Source organism: Ciconia boyciana, chromosome 1, assembly GCF_034638445.1.
Source record: "Ciconia boyciana chromosome 1, ASM3463844v1, whole genome shotgun sequence".
NCBI classification, from domain to species: domain Eukaryota; kingdom Metazoa; phylum Chordata; class Aves; order Ciconiiformes; family Ciconiidae; genus Ciconia; species Ciconia boyciana.
The window spans coordinates 120,031,795-120,050,366 of NC_132934.1; the positions used below are offsets into that span (position 1 = coordinate 120,031,795).

General features: G+C 45.7%; 1 protein-coding gene across 5 annotated transcripts in view; it reads right to left on the bottom strand.

Annotated features, from left to right (window-relative positions):
• The window catches only part of ERG (ETS transcription factor ERG), a 148,882-nt gene that overhangs the window by 130,054 nt on the left and 256 nt on the right, over positions 1 to 18,572 (bottom strand). Inside the window, exon 1 of one of the 5 annotated variants that reach the window (XM_072846696.1) lies at positions 17,781 to 18,405. The exons of 1 other annotated variant lie outside the window; for it this stretch is intronic. The gene's annotated coding sequence lies outside the window, so the exon portion shown is untranslated. Of the gene's footprint in view, positions 1 to 17,780; positions 18,406 to 18,572 lie in introns of those variants that run through there. 3 more of the 5 variants (XM_072846680.1, XM_072846642.1, XM_072846687.1) reach the window with 3 other exon arrangements.

Consider the following 18,572-nt stretch of genomic DNA (forward strand, 5'->3'; position numbering starts at 1 on the left):
TCCTAGTGTTACTGGACTAGGTATCAAATTGTCTTCATTTCTTGCTGCTCCTAAATTAGAAATTCGGAGTACAACAAACATGCATTGAAGTGCAGAAGATGCTAGATAGGGAACCTCTGGCACAGATGAAGGTATTGCTGGTAGTTTGATACCAAACATTCAACTAGGACATAATTTACAGTATTGACATTTTATACACTGTGATTAGGTTTCAGAAATGTACCCCACGGATGCATCAAGTGCTCTCTGCTTCGAAGAATTTTTTTCCCATGGTGTCTACAGATATACAGATGTGACCGAGTAGTTAGAGTCACTTGAATTACGTTTCAATGTTTCCTTTATAGGCCCTGTGTCTAGGGAGCTCAAGTTTTGATTGTGCAGCACAATTCTGCTACAAGGGGTGACTTCTGGAGTCAACTACACATCCAAGAAATTCAGCAGCAGTTCACAGAGCTCTGCACCCCAAAGGGCACTGTCTGTCACTCTTGCACTTAACTTCAGTACAGAAAACATGTAGACTGTTTCCTACTGTCTGTTCTCCATTTCCGAGCACCGATGTGACCATCCTTTCTCATACTTCCAGGTTCCTAAACTGGACAAATAATACGACTGAAAAAATACATATAATATTTCATCAACCATTAAAGGAACAGTGCTGTGACTGGGAGGCCTAAATTCCTTTCTTCTTTTCTTTGTCAGTCTTTGTGTATGTTTTATTTTTTATACAGTGCTTCAAGCGTCACTCAACAAATGATAATCTCCCCATATAGAGTCACGGTACAATAAACAAACCCAGGCTGAGAAGATCCATTTAGCAAAGAGACCACAGTGGTTCCATTTTTAGCCCAGTTCTTCAAGCAATGAGACTTGAGATAGCACGCTGTGTGCATATCTGAGTGTTTCTTGACCTTTTCTTCCATCAGCTTGGGAATCATCACCCCGTTTTCCCCAGATTTAACAGGGGGGTAACAGACTTGAAAATACTACATTGCATAAAGAGTGAGGGAAGCAAACAGCTGGGTGAAGCAGGGAAATACTGTTAGTGCCTCCAACGAGGGGAACGCTAAAAAGGAGCGGCCTTAATCAGACATCAGAGAATCCACACAGGACAACACCGCCGAAGGCGGCTGATTCGTTTTGCAGCTCACGGACTGCTGGGATATGCGGATCAGGATCACTAAAAAATGAATTTGCCCATCTGAACAGAACCGCCCCTTTCTGTGCCCGCAGTCCTGCCCGCCAACAAGTACGGACGCTTCCTAAGGGACAAGTTCATGCCACCATCTGAGCAATACCAGCACAGGCTATGGTTGTCACCAACGGGTTCAGCTGAAGGCTACGTATGCAAGCCAGCTGAGGGATCACCAAAGCTGCATCGTGGAGGAAAGTCCTAGCCTGGCACACGTGTTGCGTTAGTGTGAGAAGCAATGTTTGCTCCTTCAGCGTGATGTCTCTTAGCAGTATTTTTCCCTTTTGCAAATGCCCGTAAGATTATACGCATCCTGCATCTTGAATTAAGCTTCCTGTCACCATACTCTGGAGAAAAAAAAGTCCCTTACCGACTGCCACGTATCTTCCTGATTTGACACAGAGTTGTTAAAACATTACCAATTTATTCAGGCAGGAAATACATTCAGAAAGACAGTGCTTTGTGGATGTACAAGATATACTCGGGTACCTCTACAGCATCCAAATCTGTGACTTGGATGAGTCAGGAATTTTACCAGGTTAACAACAATAAATCTAGCAGAGAGACAAAGGAAGGTTTTAATTTCTCATAGCATTTTAGGCTCCATTTTTCCTCACAGACAGATTTTTGAATTCTGCTTAAATCCCAGTGACAGAAGTGCTCCACATGGAATGCAAATATTCTTTTGTCCAAAGAGCAAGGCACTGATGCACAGATACTTACACTTTATTCACATGATAAAACCACTTTTTGTGACAACCTTATTTATTACTTGTCCTCAGTAAAGCTTACGAACCTAGGGGTTGTTGATACTCGGGATAAAATAGGAATCTTTAGTGAGAGTGTATGTGAAATAAATGCTCCTCCATGAGACTACAGTTAGCAGAAACTGCCCTCAAGAAAATTAGCACTGTTTTCAGCTAAATAATATACTTGCATTTGAACAAGAAGGGAAAGAATGCATTTATATTCAGATGGCCTGAAATATTTTCAGCTTACACATAAATGTGTTAGCTCTATTAATATAGGGCTTTTCTTTTAAACAGGAATTATATAAAAACTAATTTTAAACTATTACTGTTTTAGTGGTGGCAGGAAGATTAACATCCCCCCTAATGCACAGGGTAACAACCTTTTCTCTCACAAAAAATTTGACAAAAGAATAAATTACAGATGTCTACTTTTCAGCCTTAAAAAAAAAAAAAGTTTGAGCAACTAAAAGGTAGAAAACAGCCAGAGAGAATTATGACCAAATGCCACATATTAAAAAGTTCTCCACATGTGGCACAGAAAGAAACAGTCGATTCACTGCAATTGTCTGCTTAACAGGTTGAGCCTCTATCCAACTGGTAGCAATCAGGCAGGACACTAGAGTGGGCAGGAAATCTAAAATTAGGTTTTACTACCTATAATGGAGGATTTATGGGATAATTTAATTGGCAGTTTTGGGACTGAAACCCAAGGTGGGGGAACAAAAACATCTTTCTGGATATACTCTATGAACCCTTCCTGTAGTGGGCTGAAAAATAAAAGTACTGGGGAAATAACCTAGAGATGTAACATCCCCTTTCTGGTGCTAAGTAGGCGATGCATGAATATGTTTGTGGGTATGAGGGGGCTAACCAGAGATAGTAGGAAGTCACGCATTGATATAAACTGATTTTTCTCCTCTTTAGGAGATTGTCCTGTGAATTGCTTCTTGTAAACTACACAAGGGATAATAAACAGTCCCAGAGTAAACAGAAGACTGTAATTCACTCCAATGCTCTTCTGCCACCGCAGAGCATGAAAGCACAGCACAAAGAGTTTATTGACTGCAGCAGATTGAACCCAGCCTTGCATTCACTCACCCCAGGACGGCCATTGCCATCCGCAATATTTGCTGAGCCACTTGTACTTTTGTTTCCCCATGGCACTTCCATGCTTATACAGACCTTTTAAAGTCAAATCTCAGTGAAGTAAGAAACTCTTTCTTGCCTTCCCCCTCCTCACCAGGAGAGCTTTGAAAGGGTTAACATTTAGTTCTCCACTGGCTGAAAGGGCTGTGCAGCTGAACCGGGGGGTAACAGGATCCCCTTCTCCATCATCTTGTGTTCCACCCATGTCAGCACATGCTACCGATGCATTTTCCATGGCTTATTGCATTTACTAGATGGGCTTCATGCCAGCTTGGGAGGTTCAGAGAGAGGAGCAAGGAGACTGCCTACTGTCACCTAGCAAGGGGGGATGAGCTCCCACGTGCTGCTGGCAGGTGATTCCCCGTCACTTCACCACGGCTCCTTGCTGTAAGGCCCTCGATCAACGTGGATCTCCAACTCCACAACCGACTGGGATGCAGGGAACAGACCTACATCAGTATAGGGGAGCAACAGAGCTACCAACCCCTTACAGAGCACATCTCCTACCTCTTTTTAATGCCATGACCAAATCTGCTCCCAGTTTCACAATCTCCTGCTCAGATTCCTTTCTATTTTTTTCCTTTTGGCAAATCTAACATTGTTTAAAAATGGCGGCCACTCATCTCTACTCCCAACTACCAGATCCAAGGGCTACCCATTCCAAAGTTTTTCTGTAATGTGATCTCCATTGCAGACCTTTATGAAGACATTATAGAATTTGACAAATGCCTTTATCTTTAAAATCCAGGCTCTGTTCAATCATGACAAGTTTTGAGAAGATGACCAGAGAATATGCTTAGTATTATTACCTCTACTTTATCGCTGGCAGTGTCAAAAGGAAATGTAAACAATCAAATAGGTATAACAATCCTTGATTATTATTCTTAGAATAGCAATGACATCAAGTTCTAAGCTATCATAAATTTAAAAAATGCATTCCCATTTATTTCAGAAAGTGACATGCAGGAATAGGCTGAAAAATTCCAAGGCTGTCTCAAGAATTTCTCTCTCAGCACATTTCAAACCTGATTGGTTTGACATGAAAAAAATCCCAGAAACACGGGAAAATTAACAGATTCCAAAAATCAACCTTTGCCAGAGCTCTGCTGATAGCCAGTAAGTCTACAGTAAAATTGGTCAGGCCATTTGGAAACCAGCCCATTGAGAAGGCTACAACATCTCCAAAAAAAGGTGTTTAAGTAGATCAAAGTGTGGCAATTTCAAGTATGGGCTGATGGTTTTACCATTGAGGTTTTTTTCCCCTCTCCCGTTTTTTGAACACTAACATCAATCATCTTTCTTTTCTTGCTTTTTATATTGCTCCTCTAATCCTGTTTCTACTAATGTGAATGAGAAAAATCCCAGGTTTTGCTGTTTTTAAGCCATTCATGCTCCTTCACTAAGAGGACCCCAACACAGCCTGACAGACAGGCTTGTTGTTATAACTAGGATGCTGCTGAAAGGTCAAGGCACTATCTTTTCGTGATACTGAAAACTTCCTTTTTAATAGATTAATTTACTTTATATTTCAAATTATATTTGAAGTTTACTTTATATTTGAAATGTTCCTTCCATAAACTTCCTTTTTTATTTTCCCCTGGCTTACATTTTCTACTTTTGGAGATAACGTAATTACATTGAAGTAAAGAAGAAAACCTTTGTGCCTTAAATATGGCCTCTCTGTTGCCTAAACTTAAAATACGTGAAGTTTATAGACCTTGACAGATTCAGGGTGTGGTGCATCCCACTCTGTTTCATGCAAACGCAGCCTACGTCTGCAAGTAAGTTGCCTTTTCATGGAAATACTATTCAGAGAGCATTTCCATAAAAATTCACCCTGGCACCATTCTGTTTCTCTTGTCATTCGCCCAGCTGTGTTCCTTCCTTGATTGATTTTCATTTTGAATAAGGCACAACAGTCATTTTCATGGGGGGAGCTGGGGAAACTTTCCATTTTTACATTAAGAGCAAACACTGTAGTCGATGTAATACGGCTGCATGAAGCATCAATAAAACCCAGTGTAGTTGTATTTGCAATCAGAGCTAGTCTGAGAGAACGCTTCAACCTCCAGCTGCCCGTACTGAAGACAAGGCTAGAATACAGCACGCCGAGTCCCAAACTTCGCCTTCCCGGAGGAAACACCAGGTCTTCTCAAGGGTTTGAGTCAGTCCTGGCTGAGGTCGACACCAGCCCTTCCACTAACCTGAGCAGGAGAAAGGGTCCAGCCTAGTTTGCCTGGGGGGAAAAAGGGTGCAGAAGAAAGGGAAGGGGCCATCCTCAAAGAAAAGAGCAGCTGGCCCAGACGGGTAAATCAAGGAGGTCATACCACCGCCACTGACGCTGCTCCTCAGCCACCAACTCCCAGAGATGCCCGGAGGCACCGAGAGCCTCCCAGACCCAGTATCTTTTATTTCCCCTACCAGCACGCTGAGCTGGGACTGAAATTTAACCATTTTTAAAAAACCTAACTACTCTTGCAGCGGGCAGCGCCAGGGCCGATGCAGAAATGATCCCAGGCTGTCCTCACGTACCTGCCGAGCCCCGCACCATTTTTGGGGGAAGGCGAGACGGACAGACGTCCCCACCCAGGCGAGGATCCCAAAGGCAGGCTGGAAGGCCGAGGTTGCCCCCGCACTGCTCCCAGCGGGAGGACAAGCCGGTGCCCCGCTGCGGCATCCAGGCAAGGACAGCCGGTGCCAGGGCTACCCGCGCCACACCAGAGCAAGCCGCAGTGCTCCCCCTCTGCTGCAGCCCCCGAGCCCCGCATCGCCCTGCTCCCATATGTTCAAAGGGCATTTTGACCATGTTTCCCAAAACACAAATACTAAATTATTATTTTAAATGATGGGTTTCGTATTTTCTGAAGCATTCGCCCCGCGCTGAGGCTGAAAATGGACAGTCTGTGGTCTCTTTTATGAAGTTGTTTTTATCCTTTTGGAACCGAAGTGGTAAACCACTAATGGCATGAGCATTTTTCTCATTATCAGTTACAACTTTAATGATTCTTATTTAAGCAAGAAGTATTTTAAAACCTTTCAGGCTTGCATGTTCAGTTATTAGACTTCAGACTGTTTATTGTGTCTTCTCTTACGAAAGTTCTTTTATGGTGCGAAATGGAAGAGACCGTTTCAAGACCAGACAGCAATTTGCATCAGTAAATGCTTTTAGGAACTTGTTGCTCCAGTGTCTTAGAACTGACTCATTTTCAAAATCCCTTGCCTAAAGGTTCAGTGCACTCCAGCGCTCAGGTCTAACTGCAAATAACTAAACGTTCAATTAAAATTGTGGTCTAGCAACTGAAGCAAAGGCAGACTTTAAGCCCAGTGCTGGTATCAAGATCTGCTTTGTAGTCTTGTGCAAATTACTCAGCCTGCTCTTAGAAAACATCATTAACTGAAACAAAGTGTTTCGCATTTGTTTGCCCTAACCCTCCAGCCACCACACGGTGTTAAGTCATGTCTCCATCTCCAGGCGTCCAGAGCCACCCAGACATAGACCAGCACAGGCCATAGACGTTATTTTCACACAAGGAGCACAAGGGACTTCTGTTCACTTCCCTTTTTCCTCAAGCCCCATCCCAGTGCTAGCACTGGGAAAATGGAGGCACCGTCACAGCAACTGAATGGCACTAGAGAAGTGTCCAGGGTTGGAACAGGAATGGGCAACTTTAGGAAGGGTAGAAAGCCCAGCATAAGGGCTCCGGCACCAGAAAATCAAGACACATTCATAAAACAATGGCCCAACATTTGGAAAAGTATTGGGCATGCATTACAAAGTGGTTGCCAAAGGGTTGCTGTCATCTCCAGGAAAAGCAAGCGTGCCACAGATATTTCCTGTGCACGCGGATCCTGGGGGAACAGTAAAAGTCGGTTGTTGCACAGACCTACTCTAAGTGTTCTCACTTTCATAATACACGAGTGTTTTCTCACTGCATCCATTTTTGCTCAAATCCATTGGTGGGCAGCATACCTAACTCAGCTTTTGTGTAAGTTCTTACGTTCTTCCAAGATAATTGGCCCTACGGGACTTTAATCTAAATGGAGTGTATCTTTGTAGGGACCTCGTAGAGGTATTTCTAATGTTTAATGGTCTCCTGAATTACTACTTTCCTCCCACTGTGAAGGAAATGGGCTCACCGCCGTCCGTTTCCCCGTAGCATTCATTACCGCTAGCAACACGGATGTAGAAGCAGCATCCCTTAGCCCATCCCGCGCTTCCAAAATACAAGAAAGAAGAGGCAAAGCATTCATCCTCCTTAATGGAGGAAGACTTGCTCCACATTCATGTGATCAAGCAAAGGTTCCCCTCACGTGCAATTACTCAAGACCCGTCCATTTGGGCTCACGCCAGGGGGCTAAGGCAATTATATCCCAGCACCACTTGCTGACTCGGGGCGACTTGCTGACACGGGCACATACCTGCCAGTGGTGTGGGAACGTGAATCTGTCTATGCGGGGTTATTTCTGCCTTTCTTGTGCAGCCATTTCTCAGACCACTTTCTAATGTCTTCCAGACCACCAGCAGCCCGCAGACCATATGTGGAGTAACACCGCCATAGACTAACTGGTTAATGAGTTATTCTCACAGCCTGCAATAAGGCTCCCCTTAGGAGCTGGTAGATATCTCATTGCCTGCCAGCAGGCATAGTCGAGAACCAGCTCTCAACTGCTGTCAATACCTAATTTAAAACGCTTGTAATTATAGCGGTACAACAGTAACATTTTGTTTACCTAAAAGCTAAGTTCCTCATTCGTTCCCTCCGCCCCTGGCAAACAACTGCCAGATATGCACACACAACAAAAAATGGGGGTACAATTGTAAAAACTGTAGGCAGCCCTTCAGTTCGCAGCAGTCAGGAACCACTGGCATATGGCGTATCAAACCCCACTGCTAACGCCGGCACCCCACCAGCTGCACCCCCCTGGGGCAGGCTGTGCTCAGAGCAGCAGCACCCTTGGCACCCAGCTGCGACCTCCGCGCCCAGTCCGTGACAGCAGGTAAGTGACGGTGCTTCATTACACGCTGTGTTTCGCCGTGTTGCCTCTTCCTGGTAAAAGGAGGCACACGGGCTTTCTGAACACAGCAAACTTCTAGACCAGCTCTACTCAAAAATTGGAGTTTAAAGTTTCCCCGCAGTTGTCTCGGCTCCCTGCTAAACAAAGCGGGGCTGAGAAGGAAAGTCTATCTTCATGGCCATTCGGTGTCGGGTTCGTGACAATCCCATGTGTCCCCCAAGCCTGTCAGACTTTTCCTCCCTTTTCCTGCCTGTTGAATTCACCTGTCTCATGACAAGAGAAGGAGATGATATGTAAAAGGTGATGTGCTTTGGCTGTAAATGTCATCATATCCAAAACGCCTTTCAAATTCAAAACAGAAAAATTAGGATTCCCCTGCAATAGGAAGCTACTGGGACCTGTGAGGAATTAAAACAGGACACCTTGACAGCAAATCTTCACTGACTCCTTGCTGCCAAGGGACTGGGAGGAGGCCAGAGACGGAGCAGGAGGGAGTCATAAGACCTGCAGGTGTATGACCCATGTCTCCTCCTCTATGAAAGATGAGCCCACACAGACAAAGTGGAAATTCTCTGCGTTCCTACAAGGGAAATTTTACCAAGAGAAAAAGCCGTGCCTGTTTCCTGTGCTAAAAAGACAGTGCCTTTAAAGGCTGTAGTAACTGGGGGGAATTAAGGCTTTAGGAAATCACCGCAGCGAAAACACTGCCTCGGCTTTCCAAGCCCAGCGAAAACAAGAGTAAGAAACTCATAAGCCGAAGAGCTCTGCCCCCTCAGAAGCCAACTGAGAAGCTTCAGCCACTTCAGCAAGATCAAGATTTCATCCACTGAACAGAAATTCAGAGTTCTCAAACTCTTTCACAGGTTATTCTGGAATGGAGGAGGAAGAGGAATTTATGGGTTGGTGGTATTTTCCATGTAAAACCGACTGAAAGTGGTAAATATGTTAAAACGGACTTGCTGTTTTTCTTTTCAGGAAAGCAATGGTCCAAAGGAGAACAACAGGACTGACAAACACCCATAAGCACATGTGGTGGAGCACGCCACTGGTTTTGAGTTTCTGTGCGCCAGCCAGGCTCCAGCTTCCTACCAAACCATTAAAAATAAAAACGAGACGAGAGTTCAAAAATTCAGTATCACCTACTTAGCTGTGAGTGACTTCTTACGAAATGATTTGCCTTGCTAATCCTTTCCATGAAATGCAGATGAGAGCCGATATGGATGGGGATCTGGCTGGGGCAGGTCCACAGCTGGTGCAGAAGAGCCCAGCTCCATCAGCCTCACCGGGAGCTGGACGGGTGCTCCGGGAGCTGGCGCGGGGGGTACTCGGGTCTCACGTGAGCGTCAACATTACCACTTCGGGACTCTGGTTGCCAGGGATGATTGGTTTCCTCACAGGTCCATAAACACTCACGGCTTACGTCAATGTGGTTTCAGGCTCGTTTTTAGCTTAGACCACTCACGGTCCAAGACGAACCCAGAGTCAACGGTCAAAAGGAGCCTCGCTGTGCTTCAGACGAGTCTACTGATCTGAACCGTACCTCTGCAGGGACACGGGGATGCCAGAAATCGGCAGAGAAAGCTAGCCAGAATTCATCCAACCGTTAACAGGCAGGAACTAGGAATCACACTTTTCCACTACAAACGGTAAAACTATCCAAGCCCAAATCCCCTCCCCACAAAATTCAAAAGCCTTCTTTCTATTTTTCCCGGTGTTAAACATATGTCTTACAAAACTAGCACACAATTTGTCCGGTTTTGAAGCAGCGCAGCAAACATCCTTGCTCTCACTCCCATCTCTGCTTTCCAAGAGAAGTGCCAGAGAAAGTATTCTATTTTTGTAAGAGTTTAAAGGGCATGGTCAGAAAAGTGACTATGTAAAAATGGCACCTTTTCATCCAGCAGATCTGTTCCCAGTGAGTATTCTGAGTCATGTCTGCTTACTTTAGTGACCAAAATAGATTTTTTTACTACTTCTCACTCCTCTTTAGTCCTGTGGAACCAACACAGCAAAGAGGGAGTTATATAAATCTTATCCTGGACCAAAACCCATCGGGACTTGTTAACTCAGCACGAGGTGCAGAAGCAGGGGCTGGCTGCACCCCTGCGGGTGGCTGAGGGGCAGCCCCGCTGCCCACTGGTTCCCCCGTCCTACGCCAGGCACGGCACATCACACAGACTGGTGTTAACTGGGAGGGAGAGGATAACTCCCCTTCCCTTCGCCCCGGCTCCGGCACCCTTCAGCAACCCCGACCCCCCGGCCCGTGTTACTGCTCTGCAGACCAACCGCAGACTGAGCTCCCCGGGCTCACATTTAGTTACAACTGTCCTTCCTGCAAGCTGTCATGGAAATCACAAGCAAATAACAAACACAAAGCTCGCCCCTCCCTCCTGCTAGCTCTTGCAGAGCTGCTTTGCGAGACTGAGGGCAGCTTCGGAGGCAAGCCGCGCTCTGTCGCAGGGACAGCTTCCACGTCCAGACACCGCTCTGGGGCCAAAAACTGCTCCTGTGCCCAGGGCCAGGCACAGAGCCTACAGTCTCTCCAAAGCAAGCTTTCCATAGTTGTGCCCTGAGAGATTTAAGCAAGGTACAGACCCTTGAGAGATTTAAGCAAGGTACAGACCCTGTATCATCTATATGGCTGTAAAACCCTTCTGCCCTGGATGAGATATTGGACCATTTAAAAAAAAAAAAAAAATCACTATTACTGTTTCCTTCATGAGCAGAACAGAATCTTAACAGAAAGACAGCAGTATTAATCCATTCCTCTCTTACTCTAATGATTAAAAAAAAAAAGATGGTTAATGCTTTCATTTTTCAATGAAGTTAAGAGACAGCAGTGCAGAAAGCATAAAAGGGCTTTCCGTTGCTATTTCTAAGGTTTCTATTGCTGGTGATAAAACTGGAGAGTAAAAAGGTAGTTTGACAATAAAAACGAAACTATTATGTACTATGGGTCAACTTTAAAATGAAAATAATAAATAAGCAATAAGATTCATTCCCAGTCAGACTGTAAAACATTCATCTGGTCTCTCTACTGTACTTTTACCTACATTTTTCCTTCAGTCTCCCCAAGATCAGCCGCTGGGGCCTGGATCGGTCCCTGGATACAGAATTCAGTGCACTCAATGCCAGCCATCTGAAAGCCAAGATACCCGGCCCTGTAACCCCAATTCCTACCCAAGCTGATGGACAGAGGCTGCATCTTCAGCGACTTTCCCAAACCAACATAATTGTCTCAGGCTGCCAAGATTACCCTGTCCTCTGGCTAGGGAGAGAACTTCCACAATTACTGTCAACTACATGCTTGATTTTTAGATGGCTACATCTAGGTGAGGTGAACCCTACCCTCCTAAAACCATTTTTCAGTCTCATTACGTAGAACTGACTTCTCTGCACAGAAGAACCAAGATGTCAGGTCCAGATTTCTCCGTGCTCTTCACTTCAGGAGGGTGATGAATTGCGTTGCTGAAACAAAGCCTTGGTTGTGCCTACCAGGAGGTGCTCTTTGTGGTTTCAGGATGTTGACATACATATTGGTGACAGATGATTTGGCTTGTCTCGATTGCAAGAGATACAGAGCATGTTACAGACTGTTTGCTATAAATACATAAAAATACCAGAGAACTTATAAATGCAGCAAAGGAATGAAGAGCACTGGCCCAAATTCCCAGCTTCACATTCTGGGCAAATTTAATGAAATTCAGGAAAAGGCACAAGATACCCACCAGGACCAAACTAGATCTTGATTTGATTTTAAATCCTTTATTTTTTCCTTTTTCAAACCTGCTTTTAATGCCATGGCCACAAACCTGTGCAAAAAATCCCCTCTATAAGCCTTTGAACAGCTAACTACAGTCACAACAACCAATCTAACAGTGGTTCTTTGGAGAAATGACGGAGAACTTTTACCATATCCACTTTGCCAGAGTCCTGCAAATCAGCTTCTTTTTCAAGCAGATTTTGCAGTTTTGTCTCAGTGCATGTTGTAATGCAATATATTAATGTTACTTCAGTAGTTTACTGTAAATCCTTTGTGTATAATTTGTGAACTCTATAGAGAACGGTCCATTTTATAAACAGAATTTTAAAACACCAGGTTTAAATTTATTGCAGGGTTAATTCAGAACTGACAAAGCCTCCTTAGAAAACTGAATTTTGCTTAGAAGACTTTCCTTCTGCATAACTACTGGACTTCTTTCTTTATAAAGCCCTTTTTAATTACACAGAAAAATATAAACCATGATAGAAACACAATTTGTCTGAAGTGAATTGTTTGATTGCCATATTTCATTTTTTGCTCTCATTTAATGAGAGGAGTTTACAGAAAAAGATACATTGTGCAATTTGCTAAATCCACATGATTTTTACATATACATTTAATTGCACCAAAACAAATCATACATTAACTACTGAATACCAAAAAATATATGACGTCTTGAAAGAGTCTGCTTCAGTCAAATCAGGTCAAATATACTGTGTACATCCATACTTAATAAGCTAAAAATAAAGTAACAAACTCAATGCAAAGCCAGAAGGTATTATGAAAAGCTCAAACTGGTAAGCCTACATGACTTACAAATTAGAAGAAATCAATCAGATTTTGCAAAACATTTTGTCATAAGTAGTTTACAGGGCAGCAAGCTGCTACTCCTAAGCCACCGCTCCCAGCACTAGAAAAAGGAAAAAGACCTGAACAGTTAATAAATCAATGCATATTTACTAACGGCATAATATTAGCAAAAAAAAAAGACCCTTACCAACCACTTGTAGCAGACAGTAAAAAGCAGAAGGAAAAGACACTAGTTCAGCAGGCAATATATTTGGGATGAGGGGAGGTTAACAGGGAAGGGGACCTACTCCTGACCCACTCGCACCTGCACAGCCTTAATCAGGCCTGCCTCTGCCACCCGCTGCAGCCCAGCTCGCAGCCCAGGTGCCGCAGTAATGGCTGTGACCTCCTCTCCTCTCCTCTCCTCTCCTCTCCTTAGAGACAGAGCTGTGTGTTAGTCACAGGCAGTGCTCCTGGACTTTGCAAACCCCTTTATGCTGCCCCATCCAGTCCGGCACCCCGAACTGCTCTCCCGCAGCGGCCGGCTATTCAGCTGGTGCAAACTCTTATCAGGATTTTTCTCCTGTTGCTGTTTCTCTGCGAGGTGAAAAGAAAACAAGGCTGTTTCATTATGGACCTCCGGGAGAAACCTGAAAACTTGGGTGTCTAAACGGAGCTGATGATTGAAACCACATTTAAGCTCATACTTGTTTAACTTGCCTCGTGCAGTACCGCAAGCCTGCCGGTGCTCATCATTCCCGACAAGCCAACCTTTCTTTTTCAAATCAGCAGCTAATTTGGTGTGTGTAGTTCAAAGCTACAGACTACCTGACAAATTCAGAAGACCTGAAACACAATAGAAGTCAATATTCGTTTGCAGGAGCAGCATCTAAAAGAGGCAGCAGCTTTTTAATATCCTACCAATATTACAGAGTGCCTAAGCATCCAGGCAGCTACTGCTTTCACCCCGCTAAATGGACCGGCAGAAACACAGCATCTTTTAGTGGACGGTGAGAAAGCTGATAGTAATGCTACAGTCAAGACACTTTAATAAGCACCTGGATATCATAACACTTAGTGTCTGTATTCAGAGACGAATCCAAACAGAAGACCTCACTTCAAAACCCAGCCCCTGCCACTCGTGCACAACAGCGATCTCCCAGACATGAGTGGTCACCCGGGGTTCAGCTGAGGAGCTCGTGTAGCTACAAGTCGAGGCCCGTAGTTTTAAACCATCCTCTACCAAAGCCTGTTGTATCTCCAGCTAAAATTAAAACATATGTTTATTGTTTTCTCTTTGGGCAGACAATTAATATTTATACGATGCATTATCAAACAAAAATAACTATGTATTTTGTTCCTGGAATAAGTTTGTGCTTATTGGAATGAAGTTGTGCCAGGGAGGGATTTCATCTGATGCAAGCAGCATGCAAGAACAATCCACTTCCCATGGTCGCTTTCTACATTAAAAAGCGGCATTTCAGAATGGGCCATAGCTAAGGTAAGTTGCTGACAATGAACCCCGCAGTGCAGTCTCATGCTCCATGCAAGAAAAAGTGCCGCGGAAGTCAATAGGAGATACGCTTGCCACAGCAGTACGGGAAACAGGCTTTTTGCAAATCCATTCATGCTTACTTTAGATCAAATATCATTTTTGCTCTCAAAGAACATAAAAAATGTCTCGCTGCATACGTTTTAGTTTTGATATATACACTGATTAACAAGGACGTGCACTATGTCCACAGCAGAATAAACTCTTTGGTTTTCATTGTGAAATTACTGTTTCTTGAATTCAATCAACCCCTCCAGATTATACACATACCACTAAATATAAATAGAAGAGGTTAAAATGCAGTTTAAATATAACAGATATGTCCGCAACTCCATATTTAGATATACCCTTTAATTTTTTCCTATTGCCTACTTTTTACTTACATTTAAATTTAGCAAAGTAATTTTAGACTGCCAGTTTTCTACCTACACTAGTTAACTACGCTGTGAAGGAAATGTATTAGATTTTCTCCACTTATTTCATTACCTTCCAAAATGCCAAAGCAATACAAATTCTTGCGACTCAAACCTTCAACCCATGCAAAAGACAAAATGATGCTCGACTTTACTGGGAAACCTGCCTGTCGAAAAGCGCATGGCTAGAACCACACAGGGAAATAAAAAATATTCTAGTGGCTGTGAAAGTGGCCAGTTGTGGGTATAATGAAAAACAGTGTGGTGATATTGCACAAAAGGTAATTCTTTCCGCCCAAGACAAACATCATTATAATTCAGGCTGAAAATATCTTACCAACATGAACTTTTTTTTAACAAAAGCGTTTTAAATCAACTGTATAGAAAAGCTGACATGCAAAGCATAAACTAATCCCTGGCCTATCTTCCCAGCTGTACAGCAGAAAAACCCCATGTGCAGCATCAGGCACTCAAGGCTCAGCCTGCACCGCTGACCTTAGCTGATATGGATCAGGCCCAGAGGGCCCTTTCTGACCATATCCCCTGTCAACAACTTCCACCTCGAGTCCAGGACACAGATTTCCACAGAGCTACTTGCATGATTAAAAGAAGTACGGTTTGCCCTTACAGCTGCCTTTTCCTGAAAAAAATAGATATATATTCGCTTAAAAGAAAATGACAAGCTTCCTGATAGTGAAAAAAAACCCCAACGCAATAGATATTTCAAGGGAAAGGGTTCATTTCAACCCAAACATTCCAGATGATTTTGTTGTTACCTCCTAATAACCCATGGAGCGTTTAGTAATGCAGAGGGAAGGGAAGGAAGGAAACGCAACGTTTCAGGGCTACCAGATGCCATCAGCGCTGCAAAAGCTTTTCATGGTTTTTAGATCCTCACTGGAGTGCATTTAACCAAGAGGAGAAACTGCTGTACATGGGGACCTCAGTAAAGTGGACAAAATGCAGTGCTGTGCAGAGGGAGAACCAATGCCGTGAGCCTCGCATTTTGATAGCAAAGCACTGGTGTTTTGGGGAAAGCGCAATGAGAAAGGAGTTGCCTCATCAGTAGCCAGGTATTTTGCTCATGTGGCGTTATTCAAACCAACTGGATTACAACAGTCACCCCAGGGTTTTGTATTTGTTTACACAACTCCATGTACACACAGAAAATAAACTGCCCACAGAAGAGCAGGTAGCAAAGATGCATCCGCACTGCGAAGGTGAAAGCACTGGTCTTAGGCAGAATCGTCATTTGAACGCTTAACAACTGTGGGATCTGACCTGGTATTTCTGCAGGAAAAGGTCTAACCTATTAGCATACAAACGATTGTACTTGAGGTAAGAGATGCTACTTCCAAGTTTGTAACAATCTGTATTTTAAGCTCATGGTTCATATCAGTGAAACTCCTCAATGGACTCATACACACAGATTTCTTCAGCGCCTGACAAAGAGCTCAAATTTGTTTAAAAGGAGGAGAGAGAATCCACACAGTCAGTACTGCTTATAAACCATCAGAAGAAAAATATACTTAATATATATCTATTAAAATATATCCTTAAGAACCAAACGCTACATAAATTACAATCCAAATGGAGTAACACCTTAGGAGCAAAAAGTCCGACTAATCACACCTAGGACTTATACTGACAGATCATTTATAAAATTCCTGTAACATGTAACTCTATCCAGTACTATATGATTTGTTTAACTTTGGGACTAAATTGTGGGAGGTGGGGACAGATGCTGTTCAAAGCTCTAAACCCTGAAATGCTTTTGGAGGTGGCGATTTTTTTTTCTTGCAAAGTTTTTCAAAGAACTGCATGGCAAGTTTGCCATTGTTTGCCTACGTACGTGTATGAAAGAGAAAACAAGAGCTGACGTTACTATTCCAGTGTACCATGCCTTTGCTTTTATAAACGTCCTTTAAGAAATAGATAACATAAAAATACTTCTCCCATATGAAGTATGGCTTAGTTTATTTTTGCCTTTACTTATTTCCTTTTAATGAGGAAGCTGTCAAACGATCTATTTCTCTTCCTTGATTTTCCTATCAGTTCAGGTGTGCTTGAAAGCGCATACCTGATACATATACCCTGACGAAAGTTTATCTTTCATACCCTAGGGAGAAGCTGTCTTTGTCTACTTCACTTGTTTCAGTGAAACCAGGGAAGTGGTTAAAGGGTTAAACCAAAGGAATGTGACATTTCTCCATGTGCAGTTCGTAGACCTGTCCTGGTTTTCCTAATGGACTCGAAATTACATGGGTAGAATGTAATTTCCAAACCGTAACTTCAGAACTGAAGCACAGTGTTAATTCAGAGCATGACACTTTGAATACAAATAAAAACTCCACTAAAGAAAGAGCAAGTTTACTTCTACTGTGGGTTCTTAGCAAAGGCAGCAATGAATGGAAGTTTATGTTAGCCAGAACTTGCAACTTCAGCTTTTGTAAATATGATTACGTACACTCCAAACTCTACAGCAAAGTCATCTGGTCACCAAAATAGATCTCCGCATATTGTATGGCAGCGCGTACTCTGAAAAGTACCACAACCAACTCTGACTCTCCTCAGACCAGCTCAGGTAATTGAAGGTCTTCCTACGTGCAAGAGCTAGTCAGCCTTTGAAAAGGCAATAGAGGTATTAGTTAATTGAACGACGAATTGCTGAAAGAATTACAGACACCAACGCTGCTATTACGAAGCAGGAAAAAAACCGATGCTGGGGGGGGACGATACAATGCCAGAGGCTGATGCCCGAAAAGACAGCAGCCAGCCCGAGACCGAACAGCGTTAACGCTTTAAAGACAAGAAAGTCGGAAAGGGCCAGTCTGCGCAACGAGCGCCCGCAGAAGATGCGCGGCTCCGGCTGCCGCCCCGCGCCCCGGCCGAGCCCTCGGGGCTGCCCCGCTCCAGCCGCCGACGTGCCGCGGCCAGAGGGCAGCCGGACCGCCGCCCCGCCGCCCGCGGGGAGTCGCCTCGCCCCGGCCCGGCCCGGCCCGGCTCGGCCCGGCCCGGCGGCGCTGCCCGCCGCCGCCCCTCGCCCCTCTCTCCCCGCCGCTCCCGGCCCCGACGGCCGCGCCGCGCCCCCTCCGCGCCCGGCGCTCCGCTCGGCCCCCTCCCCCCCGCCCCATCGCAGCCCCGGAGGGAACGGACTTACCGGGCGAGGCCGGGGAAGGGGGCGAGGCCGGGGTCCCGGGGGGGACGGGACGGGAGGGGACGGGGCCGGGGCGCGGAGGGCGCCGCCGGGGGAAGGCAGCGGCCGCCGGCGGCGGGAGCGAGGGAGGGAGTGAGGGAGCGGGCGAGGGGACGGCGGCGTTGCCGACTGCAGTGAGTCACTTCAGTCGGGACGGGCTCAGCCCATCGCGCTGGCCCCGGGTCCGTGCGCCTCTTCCTCTCGCCAATCGCCGAGCGGGGCAGCCGCTGCTCCCCGGCGCTCCCCGGCTCCCCCGCCGCCGTCGGGGCGGCCCCGCGCCGCCCGCCGGGCACCGGCACCCCCCGGGCGCACCGGGCCCCCCGCCCCCTACTCCCCGGCGTCCTCCCCCGGGCGCCCCCGCGCCGCACGGGGGGGGGCGGGAGGGGCCGGGCGGAACTGGAGGTGAGCGGGACCTGCGGGGGGAGGACCCCGGGCCACCGGGGGCTCGGCTGGGCTCGGCGGGTCTCCTCTCCTCCCGGCGCGGGGAACAAGAGCGTGTTTTAAGGGGCAGAACAAGCGTGCGGTTGTTGCGAGGACCCGACGTGAAGTCAAAGCCTGGCCTCCGACCAGGCGGCAGCGGGGCTCCGGAGGGCAGCGAGAGAAATGACGGGATGCACGGAAATGAACGGGCAGGGGAGGGACAGGGGAGCCTGCTCCGGCCGGAACGGGGCTGAGCGCCCCGTCGCCCCAGAGCGCGGGGGGGATGGAGACGGGATGCGTCCCGACCCTGGCAGCGGCACCGCCTCGCACACGCAC